The sequence below is a fragment of the Carassius auratus genome, unplaced genomic scaffold (genome assembly GCF_003368295.1).
Source record: "Carassius auratus strain Wakin unplaced genomic scaffold, ASM336829v1 scaf_tig00028800, whole genome shotgun sequence".
NCBI lineage: Eukaryota > Metazoa > Chordata > Actinopteri > Cypriniformes > Cyprinidae > Carassius > Carassius auratus.
In genome coordinates this window covers 14,884-20,270 of record NW_020525721.1, presented here as the reverse complement: position 1 = coordinate 20,270, position 5,387 = coordinate 14,884, and the positions used below count along the sequence as shown (strand labels likewise).

General features: G+C 35.0%; 1 long non-coding RNA gene across 1 annotated transcript; it reads right to left on the bottom strand.

Moving 5' to 3' along the window:
* Positions 1-1,953: 1,953 nt before the first annotated feature.
* On the bottom strand, positions 1,954-4,041 carry LOC113079630 (uncharacterized). Its single transcript, XR_003281732.1, has 3 exons — positions 3,983-4,041; positions 3,783-3,883; positions 1,954-2,013 (listed from the first exon to the last, which is right to left on the bottom strand). It is a non-coding gene; the product is annotated as an uncharacterized LOC113079630 (long non-coding RNA).
* Between the last annotated feature and the right edge of the window lie 1,346 nt (positions 4,042-5,387).

Sequence of the window (5,387 nt, the reverse complement as noted above, 5' to 3'; positions counted from 1 at the left end):
TTTCTGATCCTAGACAGAAACACAACTGACATGTTCAAGGCCCAGAAAAGTAGAAAGGTTAATACAGTACGTCCCACAGATTTCATCAAAAATATTTTAATTTCTGTTCCAAAGATGAACAAGGGTCTTATGGGTTGGAACGAAAATAAGGGGTCAGTAAATAATGAGTAAAAAAGTGACAGAATTTTAATTAGATATAGATAATGACAGAATTAAAATGGTATCTAGATCGGAAGTTTAAATAAATAAAAGAATAACACTGAAATAAAACGGTTGTATTCTGTGGTTTTGTAAATTTACACAGCACTGGGCCAAAGTTTGAGATCAACTGTCATTCATACAAATTTTAAAACATCACACACACACAAAAACTGTTTATAAACAGCAACAGTTCCTAAAATTGTAATATTTATATAAATATATCTCTCATCTACCACGAGGTATAAGCGTTCAGATACGGGAAGTTCCTCTTCTGCTCTTGGTGACAGGGTAAAGATCAACCCACACTGTAAAAAAGAATTTGTTGAGTCAACTAAAAATATTTTGTTACCCCGCTGCCTAAAAATTTTTTGTTATCTTGACAAAAAATTTCTTGTTGAAACAACTTCAAATTAGAGTGGAGTTAGTCCAGGTAACAAATTTCTTTAAGTTGACTTGACTATTATTTTCTAGTCCAGTCAACTAAATCATGTTGTGTCAACAGGGATTTTTTTTTTTTTTACTTCGATCAATAATCATAAACAAATGTTACTCCACTGCCTTAAATGTTTAAATAAAGATGACAAAACACTTTTTTTTATGTAATTTATTTAATGATAGAGACAACACTTTCATTCACATTTAAATTGAACAAGCAATTTGCTGTCAACACATCAACTGATAATTGATAAACAAAACAAAAAATGCAAAATACAAACACATGTCTAAAGATCTGAACCGACACTTGAAAGTGTGATGTATAATAAATAACATTGGCATGGGATTGAGAAACAAATAGTTGCAATTCAATTCATCAGATCAAAACCACAGGGATTGTTTTTAATTTCATAACTCAATATGAAAATCAGAAGGTTGAACTCTGCATATTAACCCTGCACAAGTTCACATGCACTCCCCCCACCATAATGCAAGTCATGGTCAAAATGAGAAACCAAGATATATGTATATAACATCACAATTAGTTACAAAGAATGAATGTACTGTACTTCTGTATAATAAGATATAAATGGAATGAATGCACATGGAAGCACAAAAATCTAAACAGTCAGATTCTAAATTTCATAGCACAACATGACCAGACAGAGGTGTTAACATCAGAAGGATCTTGAAAGTTTCCAAACTCGTCCCCCATCATAATGCTACATACTGAAAATGTGTACATACTGTTTAAGAAAATGAGAGGGGAAACAACATTTGTTTACATGAGAACATGCATATTCCAAGTCATGACATGATAAACTATAATGTACATTCTAAAAAGAGTGCTGATGGACACATCATGAACACTGAAAAGTGAAAGTGACATGACATACATTTGTGCTCTTCATTTAACCCATCCAAAGTGCACACACACAGCAGTGAACACACACCGTGAACACACACCCAGAGCAGTGGGCAGCCATTTATGCTGCAGCACCCGGGGAGAAGTTGTGCCTTGCTCAAGGACACCTTATTTGTGGTGTTGAGGGTGGAGAGGGCGCTGGACATTCACTCCTCCACACCTACAGTTACTGTCGCTGTAGCGAGCACATGGTGGGAGCAGCTGGTCTTCACAAGTTTTTGCAGAGCCTCAATGGTGTATTTAATGCGCTGGAGGTAGAGGATGTTCACTGCATACAGACCCATTAGGAGTCCATATGCCTTGGGGACATGGGAGATGTCAGTGATGACAGGATGTCCAAATGAGACCAATGTTGGTTATTCCTTGGGAAGCACATCACATTGCTGCTCCTCAGTTACAATCAGAATGCCCTCTTCAATTTCTTTCTCAACATCCTTAATGTCACTGGATGGCTGGGATAAGAAAAAAATATTACATTACTTAATACATTTATAACAAATGAACACACATATGTACATACACTATTAAAGTTGTGTGTTTTATTAAAAGCACAGCTACCAATAAATGCAAATTGTAATTCAACTTCAAGTGGAAGATATTTTGAAAAATTTAACCAAAAATGAAAGTCAACTGTTAATGGTGCTCCTCAACGGTTTCGTTTAGAAACATTCAAAATAACTTCCTGTATTAAACTGTTAAAAGCCTGTACAAATTTCTTTGTTCTGCTGAACACAAAGAGTTTAAAATCCCATGGGAAGATAAGTGTAAAATACACCCCCAGAACCAACTATACTAAAAATGGGGGGAAATTATTTTCTTCACTGGTATTCTACATGATTTCTGAATGACATAAAATGTGACAAACCAATACAACATATTCAGTTTTTTTTTTCTTAATCCAATTCTAAGTGTCTAATCTGTCACACCATTTATACAATGATCAGAAAATATAGTATTCCTTTTAAATAATAGTCTGTTGGACTGCATGTTCAGAGTAAAGCATGACCCTTAAAGGGTTGGTTAACCCATCTATGTTTTACTCACCCTCATGGCATCGTAAGTGTGTATGACTTTCTTCTTTCAGACAAATCCAGTCGGATTATATAAAAAAATATTTATGGCAATTGGTGGGTGTTTTTCTCAACAGTCCAAAAGTAGTCAAATAATGTGCATCAATTCATAATAAAAAGTACCTCACATGGCTCTGAGAGGTGAATAAGGGCCTCCTGTAGCGAATCCATGTGTTTTTGTAAAAAAAATATACATATTTAAAATGATATTCAAAGCATATTTAAACCCTTTTCTCTAACTTTCGTGAGAGCCATTCCGGGTGGATGAAAATAGGACATGGTCATGCATGCACCGATGATAAGTGACGAACACGGAAGAGTGGAGGAGAGACAACAATACGCCAATCACAAAGTAGAATCACAAAATTAGGCTTGCACGTATGATAGTCAGTGGAAGAGAAAAAAAAGTGTTTACAACTTTTTAAATATGGATATTTTTCTTACAAAAAGCGCATCGATTTGCGACAGGAAGCCTTTATTCACTCCCCAGAGCCATGTGAGACACGTTTTATTGATGGATGGGTGCATTTTATTTGACTATTTTTGGACTGCTGAGAAAAAAACACACCTGTCGACTGCCATTAAATAACCTGGAAGGGCCAGGAAAATTTTTAATTCAACATACATCTGAAAGAAGAAAATCATATACACATAGGGTGCCTTGAGAATGAGTAAAACGTGGCCTAATTTTAATTTCTTGGTGAAATAATCCTTTAAGCAAAGTTGCTAATGGCCAATATGCTAGTACTGAACATTTTTCAGGATTCAAAACAGTATTCAGCAAAATAATAAAGAATGGCTATGTCCAAAAACAGGGTTTCTGGTGGTTTTATGAAAATAAATTCAACACTTTATAAAGACATTTTAAATACCAATTATAGAAAATTCACGGAATAAAACTGAAGGGAAAATAATGTCAAATTATGTTCTCTAAAATTTGAAGCTGTTTTCCAATGCAAATATCTACATTTTCGTAAAGGGTTCACTCAAAAAAGAAAAAGAAAGAAAATTGTCATTTACTAAACCTCAAGTTGTTTTAAACCTGAATTAGTTTATTTCTGTTAGACCCAGTCCCAGATCGTCTAACACAGTACACAACCCCACAACGTGTTACAACCCCAGATCACCCAGATTTCTTCTTCTTCTTTTACCTGGATCACATCACTGCAGACTGATGGTGCTCAGATCGGTCATCCACAAGCGTGATCCCAGCAGTCATGTCCTTGATGAATTCCTGCGCAGAGCCTGTGTGCTTTAATAAAAACAAAGGGATGCATTAAACAGGGCCTTACAATCGTAAAGCATATAGACTCCAATAGATGTGCATTTATAAATAAATAAATTTACTTACAACTTTGTCCAAGCTCTACAATGTAAATGCCATTTCCATTATGTCTGCATAGCATTTTGATGAATAACTGCAAAAGGACTCGCTGTGGTCCATTCACAGGATTATTGAATTCTGCGCTGAATCTTCAGTCATCCCAAAATATCATAAACATGAAAAATACAAAAACATGTTAAAACACTGTAAAATAATAAACATACATATAAATAAATCTTTACAGAGAAAGTCAAATGTATTGACAAGTTTGTATTAAATGCATTAAGACAAACTATACCATCCAGACGATGCTTTTAAATGACACAACACATAATTATAACACAATAAAAGGAAATTTAACACATTTGTGTCGATCGTTATTGTATCTCTATTTATACAAGATATATGCTATTATTAATTTTATTCTAAAATATGTAGATTTGAACGTATGCAATTTACTTATGACCGTATATTCAAAATAGACTGTATAAAAACAGATATTCACGCAGCATTACACTGGGTACTAGGTTCTAGTGAGGCACTTGAATGACTAACGTTACTTCAGAAAACTGAAAGAAGAGTTTGTAACGCTACCTTCAGAACTTCATCTGAACTGTAGACTGTAAAATAATCATCAGCACTAGGCTTAAGTTACGCGCTCCGGAAGAACTCTGAGGGAGGTGCTCATCTGTGCTGCTCATTCGTTGCCCTTATAACATACAGAAAAGACACAGTTCGAGTAGTAATCTTCTTTTTATCTCCTAATTTTTCATCGTTGAATATTCTGACGGATGTCTTACGCTGTCAGGTTAAGAGCAGTTCCTTTTTTTAAATTCCCGCCGTTCTTAATCCATACAGTGATCCGATGAGCTCTCGCGCGCTGTGTTTGAACGGTCTCTAACGCAGCTCTGGGCTCAAATAATACATACAGACTGTATTTTTATTGTTCTCCACATAAGTTCAGCTCCGCTGTCCCGCATGGGGGAATATCTGTTTTAATATTTATAAGGAAAATACTGTGGAACCGTCTGTATTTTGAGGCTTCAGAGTGCCGCGAAACGAACATTTACATACAGTAACTTATATACAGAATGTAAGACTCTTTAAACCATACTTACTCTTCTGAGACAACAAATGTAATTTTACACATTAAGCCAATGAATACGAATATTTTACTTACCAAAGTTGTATTCTAGTAAAATGTCCAAACTTTGAGGAGAAACTGACTAGAATGTCTGACGGCCTTCTTCTCTCTTCAACAGCCTTCACGAGAATGACGAGATCTCGCGATAAGTGATGTTGTGAACGTGATATTGCTATTGAATTGAGTCAACAAATTTTTTTTAGTTATGAGGACAAATAACCTAGTTCAGTCAACTTTCAAACTAGTTGAGACACTGAAAACTTAAAATTTTTAGTTGAATGAACAAAT